Source organism: Uranotaenia lowii, chromosome 3 (assembly GCF_029784155.1).
Source record: "Uranotaenia lowii strain MFRU-FL chromosome 3, ASM2978415v1, whole genome shotgun sequence".
Classification (NCBI taxonomy): Eukaryota; Metazoa; Arthropoda; class Insecta; order Diptera; family Culicidae; genus Uranotaenia; species Uranotaenia lowii.
The window spans coordinates 177,425,980-177,443,329 of NC_073693.1; the positions used below are offsets into that span (position 1 = coordinate 177,425,980).

The 17,350-nt window shown below is 34.1% G+C and overlaps 1 protein-coding gene across 2 annotated transcripts in view; it reads right to left on the reverse strand.

Moving 5' to 3' along the window:
- Window positions 1-17,350, reverse strand: part of LOC129756694 (ceramide transfer protein) — a 53,669-nt gene that overhangs the window by 2,234 nt on the left and 34,085 nt on the right. The gene's annotated exons all lie outside the window — the stretch shown is intronic.

Below are 17,350 nucleotides of genomic sequence, written 5' to 3' on the forward strand. Positions count from 1 at the left end.
AACTTCAACCCAATTTGAGCGAATTAACACACATGAACCTGTAAGAATTTACCAGAACAAATCAAAACCAAATTAAAAAATTGTTAAACGCAAAACAGGTGCTTTTGCCCGATCAGGAGGGAAAAACTAAATTATATCAAGATGAGATATTTTGATACTAATTTTTTCCTATTTAAATGAGTTATTATTCAGTACTCGTACACTGAACCAAATCTGGCAATAAAATTTATAGGGTCAATCTAATAAATCTTAAAGTTCAGTGTGTAATAGAAGCTACTGATAAATCCAGTACAAAATATTGGAAATTCCATTGAATCTTAGCAGCTTGTTACAATCACTACCAATTACAAGAATTTTTCGATACATTTTAGCAGTTTGAAGTTAATATATTTTTTACAGAATAGCTATTCCTCCATTCAGTGTGCTTAAAATTCGTTATTTTTCAGTTTGAGTACAATGAGTTGGTAAGTTTATATGTTTTTAACCTCATAGAAATGGTTATAATTGTTTTAAATTGATTTTTTAGGAATAGATACGGTTGCTACGAGCTTCATCAATAATCCCTCCATGCAGAGGAAGCGAAAAAGGCATTCGATCTTTGACCAGTTGTTAAACAAATTGTTCCTCCGCTGGGAGGAATGGGAAATCACCTTAATTAGGGAATTGGATTGTTCTTCCCGGAAGAGATGGATGGAACTGCAATTTATTAAGGGTAATTTTTATGACTTACATAATCTTGAGCATTTTTATATAAAACTTAATTACGACTCCAGACATTCAATATCGTATGTTTTGGTCGGATGTGCTTTCGATTCTCTAACGTTACTGGATTGAGTCTCCTAGGGCCCGCCGGAGAATGCTTTCTATACCCGGAAAAAGTGCATGCCATCATCCAGCTAACAGAACATGACCGATTCTAAACAGGATTGAGGCGGAAACCAGGTCTGTTCTGATTTTAAATTGAAAGGTAAATTAGAATTTGATGGTTAATGTTAAGATAAACAGGTCTATAAACTGCTTTTCTTTTTTCAGATTGAAAAAAAAATTCCGTTAGGATCATCGACGAACTAACAGCTGACTCCAGAATTATGCACTCGGGAATGTGGCAGTGAAAAAGCAGGAGCAGGCGGAATCAAACAAACAAGACAAACTACGTCTCAAGTGTCTATTTTTTACCCGTTTACCAAGGATGCCACTTACTGAAACAAAATTTGATTGCATTTATAAATACATCAAATTTTAATTCAATTTTGAAGCTTAAGTTGCTTTACTGATCATATCACACACGCCAGCAATTGTATATCAACTTAAAAAATAAAATCACAATAATGCCGAAAAATAAACAAAATACGAGCATATTTTATTACACTAATAAAACCATTCATTTCACTACCTTGAACAATAAATTTTATCAAATTGGCTCGCTTTAGAATTCATTGGAAAAAATATAAAATCAATCATTCGTCTAATGGTAAAAAGTATTGGATTTTCTTTTAGTGCGAAAACACTAGAATTCCCAATAAACCTTATAGCCAGATTTTGTTCAGTGTAGGATGTTAAAATATCTCAAATTATATAAAAAAAATCTATACGATCATAGCTAAATTATATCAATTTTAGATATGCTCCTTTCAAGATTATATCTCGTTCAGATAGCATAGTTTGATATTGGGCAGAACAAATTCTATCAAAATTATAACTTATCAAGATATGAATGCTTCGAAAAAATTTCTAGTGGAATGTCGATAAATCACATTATTGGCTAAAACTATGATCCATTTTTGGTTTCCCAAAAATAGGAGGTCACAGTCTTCATAATCTGGATGTATCGCACCATCACAGATTATGAAGACTGTGTTTCACTTCAACAAGACCTCGATAAACTTATGATTTGGTGCCGAGTGAATGCAATGGAGATGAATCTTAGGAAAATGTAAAATCTTGACTTTCTCGAGGAGCAGAACAGAGATAACGCATAGTTACCTAGCGGGTGATTTTGTACTTGAGAAGGTTGAATCTATGAGGGATCTTGGCGTGATTCTGGACAAATCGCTCACGTTTAAGGATCACCTAGCTTTGACTGTGGCTAAAGCTAAAACAGTGCTAGGATTCATCGTACGCCACACAAAAGGATTCAGTGATACCACCACTCTAAAAGTACTTTACTGTTCACTGTTTTGGAGTATAATATCCAAATTTGGGCACCTTCATCCATTGGCGGTATGAAGCTGCTAGAATCTGTCCAGAAACGTTTTCTGCGATATGCACTGCCGAACTTACCCTGGAACGAACCACAACGGCTTCCACCTTACGACGATCGATGCGGAATCCTGAAAATCGAACCAATCGGATCTCGTGTATTACTCCTCCGGCGTGTATTCATCTTTGATATTTTATCTGGAAACATCGACAGTACCAACCTGATCGAAATGAAACCATTCCATGTCCCTTCCCGCACTTTGCGCAATTACGAACCATTAAGGATGATGAATTACGGACGAAATGAATTTTACAACCCCTTTGATATTTCTTGTAAGCTTTTTAACCAAGTGTATTCATGTTTCGACTTTAATATAAGAAAGGATAGTTTTAAGCGTAGATTAAGAGAAAATCAGTCTGTGTGATATTGAGTTATCGTAGACCGTGAACAATAAAATATTTGCTAAAATCATGCTTCATTTTTGGTATCCCAAAGATTTGATTCTATTTTATGAATCTGCTGAGCGAAACACATTAAAGTACGGTTTGGGCCGTTGACTTCGATGTCCGTGTTTCATGGAAAGTTATATGCATTGTAACCATTCATTTAATGGTTACAATAAAAATTGTGATTTTTGGGCCAGTTTGGATGAAAACTTTGTAAATTTTGTAAATAAAAATTATTGTTCGTAAATGTCTAAAATTAGGATAAGATATCTACATGTTTGTGTGGTGTCTTGTCCTAGTTTTAATAGCAATCGGCTGGTGTCACTTAGGGATTTAGTTTTTGTTTATTTATTTATTTGTTTAATTTTTAATTTTTCGTTATTTATTTATTTATTTATTCATTTGCATATTTATTCATTTGCATATTTATTCATTTTCGCGTTTATTATTTATTCATTTAGTTTATAGTTATTTGTTAGGTATTTGTTTGTTTATTTAATATATTATGTTATGGAATGCACGCCATAAAAAGAGATGTTAGAAAATAAGACACCAGCCCTCTATATGTCAGTTCCTGTATTGTTCCTGTCATGTTGCTGTCATCGAAGGGGACGAGAACATCACAGACGGGAAATGGGAACAAGGCTGAAATGAGAGGCAGAAAATGCATAAATAGAAGGAGCTCGCAAGACGCGAGGCTTTTTGATGAAGTTCCGGTCCGAGGTGGAGGAGCAACTGCGCGGTCACACACCCAACGTGACGATCGTTTCAAACCGTAATTGGGTGGCTCTGACCCCCTTCCCCGTTAGTAAGGATCTAGTAGAGATTCCCGTGAAAAAACAACGGCCAACTGGAAGACTTCACACCGTTATTTCCCGGTTGGTAGGTCGAGTGTGGCTTCTGTGAAGTGAACCAAGGGACAATAGTCTTCCCCCAGTGCCGCGAACACACCGGTGTCCCGTGAGTGCTAAGGTCGTGCAAGTGCCAGTGCCCCAACCCGTTACAACCCCCTTCGGGGCACTTCGTGCTGTGGTGAGGTATGGTGGGAATTCCCCCCTTGAGTTCTTGTGCCGACCGAAAAGCTAGAGCCCCTCGATTGAAGTGAGACACTCGCGTGGTAACCAGTGCACGAAATCAAGCTCCCCGGACCGCGTTGTGCACGATAGGCCTACGCCCAACAGGCCGAGTAGTTGCGGGAATTGCCCGAAGAGCGATTCCGGATTCCGCCCTGTTCCTGTTTTCGTCTGATCCCGTTACGTCGTTCCAGTAGACGTCCCTCAACGAGTCGACCATCGAGAAACGGCCGCAACGAGATCATCGAGATTAAAAATAAAAAGCGCAAGTACAAAACCAAACCAACCATCTTATAATTTTCCTATCGAATCAATTTAAATTAGAGAAACAAACAACGAAAGAAAAGTGGATTTAAAAGTTTCCCAAAATAAAATTATGTATGGTCTTTTTCTATCCAAATTGTTGAGACTTTCTTTAGTTAAATGTGCATTCCCTAAAATCTAAAAATATTTCTCTGTTTTTGTTCCTATAAAGTTTCAAAAGGTTTTAAAAGTCCGCCCATTAATCATAGATTTACTAGTTGTTGTTGAATATTTTTCCGGTGATCACTTTAATTTCCCCTGTTGAGCTAGCGCAGGGAAGTAAGGTCAAAACGATTCTAACAGCATATCAAAATAAGATACGGTTAAAATATACTATAATAATTTGAAACAAATTCTTTATCGTTGAAAGTGAGTTCAATCCTATTCAAGAATGCCAATCAAAATAAGATATAATCAAGATTCAAGAAACTAATAGTAGAAACTTATGAGAACAATATTCTAACTGAAAAAGATATAAATATCTCGTTGCGATATGTTTAAGTTCTTATTTTGATATGCTCTCCTGATCGGGTTGACTTCGATGTCCGTGTTTCATAAAAAGTCGTACGCATATCAAAATAAGATATGATCATTTAATTTTGAGACAATTCGAAAAAAAAAATCTTCATCATTGAAAATGAGCTCAATCCTATTCAAGTCTGTCAATCAGAATAAGATATAATTCAGATTGGAGATACTTAAAACCAAAAATTTTGAGTTCTTAATTATAGCTGCATCAGATGTAAATATCTTGGTGAGATAGGTTTGAGTAATTATTTTGATATGCTCTCTTGATCGGGAAACCATATTATTTGCTAAAACCATGTTCTATTTTTGGATTCCTAAAAAATGGATCCAATTTTAAGGATCTGTTGAGTGAAACTCATTAATGTACGGTTTGGGCCGTCGACTTCGATGTCCGTATCAGAAAAAGTTGTACATATATGAAAATAAGATATAATCATTTTATTTTGGGACAACCCGAAAAAATTCTTTATCATTGAAAATTTTCTCAACCCCATTCAAGTCTGTCAATCAGAATAAGATATAATTCAGATTGGAGAAACTTAAAATCTAAATTTTTCAGTACTTAATTATAACTAAATCAGATGTAAATATCTTGGTGAGATACGTTTGAGTTATTATTTTGATATGCTCTCCTGATCGGGTGAGCATTAACAAATTTTATTGTAAATCACTCTATAAGAAAGGAAAATTTAAACTTTCGCACTGGTCGGGAGATTGATGAGAGAAGTTTGACGTTCGAACGATTTTTTTTTCTTTTTTATTCAGTCTTCCTGCCCCAGGATTTATGTTGAAGAACCAAACTAAACATACTAAAATAATTTAGAATTTTTTTCAATTGCGTTTACACATTTTGCTTGCACCACACAAAGTTGAAATAAATACATTGCTAAATCAACAAATGTCAATTCTATGATTCTCATATTATTTATTCATGATGACATTTCTATTCTATCAGTCTGATAGGATTAGAACATAATTTAGTGTTCGCGCGTTTTCATTTCTTGTACGGGTCTTTTAAGTTGAAGCCGACGAAGATTTCTTTGGGAATACATGTCGTAGAACCAACACTTTTGCCAACAATTTTGTTGATATATGTAAATTTGAGATTGACAAAAATATAGAAATGCAATTTCTGGAAAAAAAAATCAAATTTATCAAAGTTTTAGGCTAGATTCATCTTTCGAAAAAAATATTTCCTAAGAACAATAAAATTTAATTTAAAACAAAGAATCCAAGGCAAGAGGTTATTATAATAATATTTTGTGTTGGAAACTATAGAAAGTTAGATTATTTGACTTTTACTGTATTACTAGCTCTTTGAATAAAATAGAAGAATCTCAGTGTACAGTAGAGGTACAAAAATTGGGCTAAACATATTAAAAATAAAATATTTAATTAAACTCTAGGCTTATAATAATCATTGTATCACAGAAAAATAACATGCAAAATTTAAGATGGATAGAACTGCTGATTTGCCTTGAGTCTGAAGTGCAAATGAGATTTTAAGATATGTTACTCAAGAAAAGTATAAAAACTGATTGCCCATAAAAAATTGTTTTTAACAGATCGTTTATTTTTAGCTTAAATTAAGGCAAACGTTTCTACAGTAGATCGCATCACGATAAGTACTATCACAAAAAAGTTATAGCGGTTCCTAGTATTACCTGATTTTCTTAATCATTTAGCTTTTTTTTTTAATCAAATTCCAATATTTTAATTTTTGGCGAAAATGAACCGGGAAAAGCCCAACTTTCTGCCCATGCAAAAATTAGTATTACTGTTTTTTTTCTTTAAGTCCTTCTACGAAACACACCGTGTATAAATTTAAAAATATTTCCCGATTTTCTCAGTTTAAAAATCTAATATATAAAGATGAGTTGGACTATATATGTTTGTTTGTTTGTATGCACCTTATACAAATCCACACCGCTGAACCGATCAGCCTGAAATTTGGCACAGAGATGTAGTTGAACCAGGGTAAGGTTTTAGTAATAGTTATGAGCCCCTCCCACCAAAGAAAAGGGACCCTCCCATACAACTTTCGGTTTTATTCACACAAACCAAAAGTCATGGCACACATTTTGCTTACAGATTTTCGTTTCCTTTGGCGGGGTTTTTTTCACCATCTCCATGGGCCAGGCATTAGAAACGACCATTCAGAGTTCACGTGTACTGGACAGTAAATCAAAGCTTGCTGAGCATTAAGGATTTGAAAGGGGAAACTTTGGCGGTTTTTTTGTCCTTCTACTGTTCAAAGCACGTGGATATATTTGGATGAAATAATGAGTCTACATTTTGCATTAAAAAATACAATAAACCTGTTAGAAATATATTAACTTGAATTGTAGTGGTTTTCAAAGTGCTCTCTACCGCCGCCAAGGGGATTTGAGAGACTACAAGAATGTACAGTGAACTGATCAGTGAACAATGAATTGTCTTCTTCAGCTGAATAACTATTAGGAATCAATGCTGAAAAACGAATGAACATTTTTTAATAAATTCTAGCATCTAAGAATTAACATATTTTTGGAATCCCACACAAAGAAAGAAAAAATAATATGATTCTGATCTATAAGTTGAATGCTTCGATTTCAACGCGTTGATAGCCGTCGGGGGAAGTAGGGTCTAACACTTTCAAAAAATCGATTTTTATTTTTTTTTATTTTCTTATTGTAAAACATTTTTAGAATTTTGTGTCAAATTTTCAAGTCAATCGAAGCGAAACTGTAGAAATTATAGGCTTTTATCTCCTCTTATCTAATACTGTAAGAATTCTAGAGCAGAAACTTCAAACGCGTTTTTCTCGAGAGCACATTTATAAAGTCAGTGGACATCGTCATTTGAAAACTACTACACCGATTCTTTTCAAATTTGGAACATATTTTGTACATATAAAATACCAAACCCCAACGATTTTCTTATTTTGTTTTTTTACTTTGGGGAGATTTTACAGATAAAAAATGGCGGATTTTTCTTGAAAAATCGTAGTTTTCACTTCAAACTGCCACAAAAATTTCATAATTTTTTTTTTAATTAAATAAAATCGTTGGGGTCCAGAAAAATATCTATTCAAAATATTTTTCTCTGATTTTTTGACTTCAGATGATTCTGTGCTGAGATACAGTGTTCACCGCAAATCCTGTTTTCTAAAAGGCATCCTCGAAAGTGCTCCGTCACCTGCTCATTTTCAATATTTTTCTACGAAAAAAATACTAAATGTTCTTTTAACAATGCTTTGTATAATGCAAAAAATTTGAATACATTTGTTTGAACGATAGCTCTAAAAAAAATCTTGAAAATGGTGTTTTTTTTTACCCGTTAGACCCTACTCCCCCCTTAAACGGGGAATTAGAAAATAGATGAGATATAAAAATATCTTGATGAAAATAGATAAGATAATAAATATAACAAATCTGAGATTTTTAGAATTATACAATTCAATTAAATTGGTCACTTTTGAATCATTTTTGGTCATCAATGTGTTCAATTCTATCATCCAATTTTGAGAAAACTTATGGTAGAACCGTTTAGTACTGCGAATTCAAACACATGATATCTAAGAATTTTAACAGTGATCACCCTTCACCCAAATTAATGGGTTGTTTGAGCCCAAGAATAGAAACAATGATATTTAATTTAAATAAAACCTTTCTCTCAACATTATAATGGTAGCTTCAGGTTTAGAGATGATTTGTTTTTGATAACTTCAAAAAACTGTTTGTGGAACTTTCAGCATTTAAGGAAAAGTACTCATAAACTCAGATTCGGAAGTCTTTTTAGAAATTTCTATGCATGCGCCAAATTTTTTAATTATGACGAATATAAAGCTTCCAAAATTTTGAAAAGTCAAACGGCTCATTTTGATTTATATTTTATGCGAACCCGAGCAAGGCCGGGTAAAATCGGCTAGTACATAAATAAACTGGTTTATCAGGTTTTTGACCAAAAAAGTATTTTTTTATGTTGAACGTCAATTTTCAGTAATTAAATCTTAAAGTTGAAAAAAAGTTTAGATTACAGTAATTTTTGTTGGGATTTCAGTTAAAAAACTGCAAATTTCAGTATTTGCTGAATGAAATCTGCTGATTGGTATTTGAATTTTTTCTCTGCTGTTCTGAAAACAGATTCCGCTGAATCTAATTCTTACTAAACATTGTTTAACTTCGTTTTGATTCTTGACCTAAAAAAAAAGATTTTTTGTTTGAAAATTATTTGTTTAAACTAGTTTTTTTAACTTGAGTGTTGAGTGCTGAATTCTGAATTTAGCTATTTGTCTAATTCTGTGTATAAATTCCCAGTGCGACATTAAACATGTATACTTCCATTCGAATTTTGCATATGAAATCGTAATCCTAATTTTAAAGACTATTCTCAGGTGAAAATTGCTTTTTAAATTTTGATTTTGTTTGATAAATTTTGAATCAATAAAATTTCGAAGTGATTCCGTAATTCAATCACTCATGATCTGCAATTTTCATCATTTTTCATCTTATGAAGATTTGATAACTATTAAAAGCGCAGAATGTATACTTAAATCATTTCAAAACTTTCCAATTTAACTTTCAATTAACCACCATGTTATTTGATGGCAACTCAATTTAATTTTTTGGTTATAGTGAAAACGTGTACGGTGTACCTACTGAATTTTGAGATTTTTGGTAAAGGTACCTTGAACTCAATTCAAAACAGCCAAAAACAAGTAAAGTAACGGAAACAAATTTTCATGTTAAATATTATTTAAAAACAACCTTTGATAATAGGCCCTTTTCAAAATTTTACTTTTGAAGACAATTGGTTCATTTACAGGTGAGTCAGGACAGGACTGAATGAATCACTAAATTCATATCAATCTTTTAACGTTCAATTAACATTTCATCTTTATTTGTTCAAACTAATTAATTAGATTTTTTGGTCGGACTCTTCAAAATTGTTCCCAAGTTTCAAATATGTTTGTTACATTTATTTCAAGTTTAGATTCATCACAACCTTTAAAAAAAAAAGTTCCTGAAGAAGTTTCGAACATTATAGTTTTTGAGATATGAATTAAGTAAAAAACTATCTTATTTCAATGTATGTATTCACATCGCAAGTTAAAAGCCGCAATTTTACTTAATTTTTTCACTTATTTTTTATAGCAGTTGAGTCGCCGCGATGATTACGGCTCCCTTTCTTACTAACACAACACCAGTAAAGTGAATACTCAGCACACAAAAAATGAGTTAAATGCAATAATTAAATTATTTGTAAATAAAAAAATAACTTATCTCTTCCATATTTTAGGTCTTTTTTCAGAGATCGGGAAAGAAAGTGCAGTATGGTACAAAATGTAAAATTCTTCTATCAATCACCGCCATAAAAGTTATTTACCAAAACTTAACGTATTCAAGCTTTGCTGCAATCAGAAGTAAATTAATTTTAATCATTTTTGTTTTCATATTGAACAATATCCTTGAGCATAGTTAATGCTCGAGATATTTTTTCTTGACGTTTCGTTTATTTAAAATACATACTTTTAAAATATTTTTGAACATGAGCTGGAACAGTAGACTGAGTCGATTTGGGGTCATTTTGGAATTTTTCAAACCCGGGGGTCTAAAAAGCTTCGTCTTGGTCCAAAAACTCATCCAAGATTTTTTGCAAAATTTTTAAGTAACGTTTTGGTTTGTATGGGAAAATTGAATATTTTATACTGAAAAAATCAACATCATTTTTGTTTCGTCTGTGGAACCGAGCCAGATGATGGTTTTTGTGCCAATTTATAAATTTTCTCAAGGAAATTTTCCGCTGAACAACTTTGTCGAAGACCGTAACTTTGTATCTTATTAGGAAAAAAAGTTATTAGCTGTTTAACAAGGGTAAATCTTTTCGCACTGATAAACAATAAATTCAATTGACATCCCTGCAGGGTGCCTAGCGAGGTATTGCGTGACTACTTTCCATGTAACACTTCACGAGGCTCAAGAAGTGATGTCATTTGAATTTACTGTTAATCAATGCGAAAAGAGATAACCCTGTTAAACAGCTAATAACTTTTTTTCCTAATAGAATACGTAGTTACGGTCTTCGACAAAGTTTTTCAGCGGAAAATTTCCTTTAGGAATTTTATAAATTGGCACAAAAACCATCAGCTGGCTCGGTTCCACAGATGAAACAAAAATGATGTTGATTTTTCAGTACAAAATATTCAATTTTCCCATACAAACCTAAAAGTACAAATTTACTAATGTAAACGTTACTTAAAAATTTCGCAAAAAATCATGGATGAGTTTTGGACCAAGACGGAGCTTTTTAGACCCCAGGGTTTGAGAAATTCAAAAATGACCCCAAATCGACTCAGTCTACTGGAACAGCTCGGAGCCCTGAAATGTATAGGGCATAGCTAAAAAATCATATTTTCAAAGAAATTTATAACTTTTTCCCGCATTATATACTCATGAAATGAACATTCTGATTTTTTTCTCGTTATTCCCGAATGGTTTTACATCCTGAAATAAACGAATATGGATTAAAAAAAAATCTGATTTTTTTTTCATCATGATGATATGAATGAGCTTTAGGATTTAAAAGGCTTTTGTATCAGAAAAACAAACTTTTAAGAATTTTCCCGGTTTTGACTCGAAATTTTAGGTTTTTTTCCGGTGTTCTCGTTGCCACTTTCATTTCCCGGTTTTATCCCGGTTTGCTGGCCACCCTGATGAATGGTTTAATAGTTTTAGATGTAGCAGAATTGATTGTCAACATTATTTGCATCACTTAGACTTTTGCAAAAAAGCATGTTGATTTGTATTCATCTCCAGCTTTAATGGTAAATTCCAAACTCCAAAATTTGGGATCCACCCTATATTTAAAATAAACTTTGGCAGATGCCCCAATTAAAACAACATCGCCGATCGTAGAGAAACACAAACTGGTGCAGTGCTATGTCACGGTAAACAAACACCAGGCAGGCTGCAACAGAAAGAAACCAAAAGAGAGAGACGAAAACAAACTTGACATAACACTCAACGATAAAACACGGTAGGAACTTGTTAATAAGTGTTCGACGTAACAGTTAGATCGTCAATTAGACTTCGAATTCACATAAATACATCTTTGATAGTGCTTAATAACATTGATAAATTTAAAGAAATTTCTGTTGAAAACCAATAATATACATATCTGTATGAATAAAAAAAAATGGCGTTACGAGAACATGCCACATAAAGAAGCACACCGCAAAATTGTGATGCATATTTGAACTGTGTATAGATAGAATAAAAAAGCATGTCACCCCCATCTAAAATTCCAACAAACCTTCGATGAAGATCAACCTGTTGCTGCCTGCATTCGATAATACAGGCTGTCATCAATAAAAGAATGAGAACGATATCTGAATAATAATATATCGGTTCGACCCATTGTCGCATTGCATTGTCTATCAAACGTGATTATCGAAAACGTTTAACTATTGCACGTTCCTTCTCAAAGCTCAATTTTGCTTGACTATCCGTTTGCCGAAACGCTGCGTCCGCCTCTTATCGCGCGTAAATTTCGAAGCAGTTTATTACGAATAACTACTTGCTAAGTCTACGAGTGCCATTTAGAACGATCTTCATTGACACTCCAAGTTTTATGCTATCAACCTTCTGGCAAAGGTAATCTACAAGAAGCGGTGCGATCAACTGGACGGAGTCTCACACTAGTCTTAGCCGGAACTGAATTTCAGCTGCATAAGTTGATTCTAACTTTGGTAGATGTGACTCAATAGCTCGTGGTCCACTCGAATTCCCCTGACCTTTGAGCATGAATTCGAAGTTCTTAGGTTTTTGTTTAGTTTTGAATTAACTTTATCGTATTAATTCAAGGCTTGATTTTTAGTCACTTTAAGGACAGTGGAAATGTTTTTATCTCTCTCTCTCTAATGTTTCGTGTCATTAATTTAAAAATGTGTCTCAACCTATTCGCGCCCATCCCCATTTATGTTTACAATTCTTTTCGATAAGTGATAAAAAAAAAAGTTATTCAAGATTCCGTAATGATGACAGCTGTTTGACATTTGCGTAGCATTCGCTATAGCAAAGAGAACTTAAGAACCGAGGAAAAAAGAAAATGGTCCATTTTACTAAAAATCATTATTTTCGATGTCTCTGAAAACATAGTTTCATACAGATTTTCGTTCTGACTTAAAATTATAAATATGTAGCCCTCAATGTAACAAAGAGGCTGGATCGATTTTTTGAAAAAAAACTAAAGTTGTTAAAAAATGAAATGAAAACTTACCTTAAAATATTTGCTGTTTGTAATAACAAAAACAGCAATGGAGGGCTAAGTGTTGACCAGGAAAAATCATAGTGACGGAAAATTTTACACCCTTTTCAATTAGTTAACTTTTATAAAGCGATCTAAAGAAACCATAGATAAGATTTTAATGATGTAACTGACACTTACTTAGAGCACACTCAACACTAATTAATTAGAACAGGAAGCCGCAACTTCGCTGTCAATCCTGATCACCCATGCGCATGCCAATTAGTTTTCCTACCTGACCTACCTAAATCGCCAGTCTATTTCAAAGACCAATTGGCGGAAGAGTTATATAATACAACCATAAAAATCAATGCATGGCAGAACGACCGCTTATTTTGTTGTTGTTTTTCTTGTTTTGAGAATAACTATGGAAAATCGTTAAAACATAATTTGATACAATTCGATTAATTGAGCGAATAAACTTGCAAGGGTAATCCGAAGAAAATCTTTAGTAAACAGTATCAAATAGTTTTAAGAAGAAAACATGTGTACGGAATAAGATAAAAAATAATAGAACCATTATGTTTTAAACTTTCCATACCTGTTTCAACTTAAAAATCAACGCATGCAAGCCGGAAAAAGAAGTATTCATTTCAAACACCTTCTGGAAAAATTTGGTCAACTAGCATTGAGCTTAACCTACATCTACATCGAATGTCGATCAGAAGGATCACCGGGGTGGTATAAATGACACAAATATGCGTAGCCAAATATGCGTTAATCAAAATTATCAACATAATTAGGAATCGGCATAAGCTGTCACTCCCTGATTTACGAATTTGAGTTACGTGACACTACAGTGTAGCTCCAAAGTGACTAAACATAATATTTATTTAAAAAAAATGATAGATGGATGGGAAAAATTCATCATAGAGTTTCAAAACCCGACCATACGTTTTTTTAATTGAGCAGAAAACTGACCTGTGCAAAATTTCAGCCAAATTGGACTTGATTAACCTTCCACCAAAGCTGTTCGCAAAATTCGGAGGAATTTGACTCGTGATTTGTCGGCGTTCCCTTGGCCCGATTTTGATTATTTTAAATAGATTTATCGTGTAGGTAATTCATTCTAGTTACTCAACATTCAAAATATAGGCAATATTATATCTCTATATATAAATACCAGGTTGTCAGAAGCTGGTTCAGAAAGAAAAAAAGTCCGAGGAAGCAAGTTTATATTTAAAGTTAAAAGTACTAATAACTTCTGTCAGCTTCGCTATATTTAACTCACATGTAGATAAATGAAATCGAGAAAATCTAAAAGTATGACAAATGATTGAGGAATGCCTAAAACGTCGAACTCTGATCAATTGGCTTGTAAAATAAATCACAACTCGCTCCAAAGCACATGTAAACCATTTTGGATTATGAAGCATACTACAAATTATTATCCATTAGGTTTATTCATTTATTATATACTAGGATGATCCTTAAAATAATTTAAAAAAATGGAACAGGATAAAAAGCTTATCGAGAATTATAAGTCTAGGAAAACTTATCATTCATAGATATAGTTGATGATCCTCACCAGCAGTGGAGATCTTTTATCTCAGCCCTATGCGTCGGTCAATCGGCGCCGGACCTTTAGTAGTAGTAAGTAGTTAGAAGTAGTAGAAATATAGAGTTTCAAGCAAGAGTGACAAGAAAGACAAAGATTGAATAACGCTAAAAGTTAAAAAAATATAAAAATTTAATATTTTTGTTATTATTGTACTTTGTATCATTATTATCATTTTCTGTCGTTTGTTGTCATTTTTGGAAAAGGAAATGTCAAGTTTTGTAATTTCGGTTCCTTACCTTCTACTTTTTTTTCGATTTTTACATTTAAGGAGCCGCCCCAGTTAAAATTCATCAATCGTCCAAATAAATAATCTCATTTAAGATACCTTACACATATTCAAATGGTTGGCATGTGATCTAGAGCGAATTGTGTTGTGATTCATGTTGCAAATCAATTGTCCAAAAGAGCCTAAAGTGGAACTTTTTTCATTTCAGCCACTAGGTGTCTTCAGAACACTTGCTAGTTAAAAAACATTTTTTCGAAGGCTCGCAAAGGAACACCTCTCCTGATGAATTCGAAGTATTTAGAAAAAAAACGGGTTATTTAATGTGAAAGTTCTAATTTTTCCATTATATGTATAGTATAAGTATTATTTTTATAGTTATTCTATGATAAATTTTTGATATTTAAAAAAATGGGATCAGTTTTCAAGAGTAAGCCTGTACAGGACAAATAACTAGAGAAACTCTATCAAATGGTAAAGTTTGAAGAAAAAAAGGAAATACCCAGGAATAGTACCTAAGAGGACCTAGCTAGACATTTTTATGAGTGAGTTTGTTTTGTAACTTAAAAAATATTTAATATGTTTAAAATTTGTGCAACTAAATTTAGATTATAGGAAGTTTTCGAAAGAAAACGTAAAACAAAAACAGTTTGGTCTTAACAAAAAAATTACTGTAAATGATGTTTTTATGCTTCCTTTGCTAAATGGCAAATCGATGTTACGGCAAATTTATCAGATTTGCCTGTTTGGGTTAAAAACTAACATATTATACTTTTTACCACTCCACAACAGATTGAGCGTCACGATTCCAGATCCAACCAAAACAAAGTAACAACTTAGTGAGACCTATGGAAAGTTCCTTTTTTTTCCTGTAGGGGAGAGCCCACTGCGACCAGTAGTTGATCTATTGTGGTGTTTACCCCGCGTTACTATATGCTGTCAGGTTCACCTGCACTATTAATTGGAGTGACAGTTGATTTCTGACTAAGCATTTTATCCCAATCGGGTATGATATCAAAGATGTATGATATAACCTTCTTAGGGCTGATATGCAACCATATGTCTTGTGCGCTTATTAACTTTGCCCCAAGTACACGCTCTCTCCTATTTAGGAGGGCGCAGCAGTTGCATAGAAGATGCTCTGCAGTTTTTTTTTTCGAACCCGCAGAACCGACAGTCATCGTTCAGAATTATGTTTATCCTTTTGAGATGCTGTTTTGTTGGACAATGTCCGGTCAAGAGACCTGTGTAAGTACTTAATTCGTGCTTACTTAAGTTCAACATGTTTTTTGAGTGTCGTGCGCTTGGTTCAATGAATCTTTTTGCCTGAGTTGCTCCCTCCGCTGTTTTCCAGTTGGAAACAATAGTGGTGCTTTCCCAGTTCTTGAGCTCCATAGTCAAGGCACTTCTCGATACTCCGCAGAAAGGTTCAGGTCCAATCAACAGTCCCTGAGATCCTTCCCTAGCTAGTTGGTCTTCTTCTTCGTTCCCTAGGAAACCGCAGTGGCCTGGTACCCAGAATAAAGATACTCTGTTCCTTATGGCCAGGTTTCTTAGTGCAACCATACACTCCCAAACTAGTTTGGAGTAACATGTGAACGTACTTAGTGCTCGGAGAGCAGCCTGGCTGTCAGAGAACATGCAGATACTTGTGTACCTGTATCCCCTTTTCAAACAGGCTAAAGTGCATTCTAGAATTGCTTGAATTTCAGCTTGGAATACTGTTGGTCAGTTTCCCATAGGAATTGAGATCCTGAGTCTAGGTCCGAAAACCCCTGCCCCAGTTCTTTTATCCATTTTTGACCCATCAGTGAAGAATAGGATCGATCTGGGAGCAACCGCAGGTCCACCTGACTCCCACACGTCCCTATCATTGATAGTTACATTGTATGGTATGTCTAGGTTGAAAATGGGCTCCATCCAGTCATCATTTTTCACAATAAGTGAGTTTAATTTAAATTTCTTTAGGATTTTGAGGTGTTTTGTAATATCTCCTTCATAGAGAGTTTTGTGTTTGGAGAGTCTCAAGGCACTACGTTCCGCCTCTACCTCAATGAATTGATGTAGAGGCAGAATATTTAGTAGTGCATTTAGAGCCTCATTCGGTGTGCTTCGCTTTGCGCCAGTTATAGCTAGCGTTCCTAGTCTTTGGAGCTTCGCTAGTTTTTTCTGGGCCGTAATTTGCATAGTTTTGGTCCACCATACTAAGGAGGCATAAGAGATTTTGGGTCTTATAATAGCTGCAAATATCCAGTAGATAATTTTTGGCTGTAGTCCACATTTTTTCCCTACTCCTTTGAGGCAGACCCATAGAGCTGTTGTAGCCTTAGCGATTACATGCTCTATCTGTGGGTTCCATGATAGCTTTGAGTCTAGTACTATGCCTAAATATTTCACTTGTGATTCGAGGTCTAACACTTCCCCATCTAATGTTAGAGGTTTTAGTGTAATTTTTCGTCTCCTAGTGAAGGCTATCACAGTAGTTTTGGAAGGGTTTATGTTTAGTCCCTCTTCCCTGCACCAAAATAGTGCGTAGTTGAGTGCAGTTTGCATTCTATTAGACAGCACATTCTCATGTTTTCCCCGAACTATAATAACTACGTCGTCTGCAAAGCCAATAACTTCGAATCCCATGGATACAAGTTTGTTTAGGAGGTCGTCCACTATCAAGGACCACAACAACGGTGATAGAACCCCGCCTTGGGGACATCCCTTCGTTGGTGTGGCTTT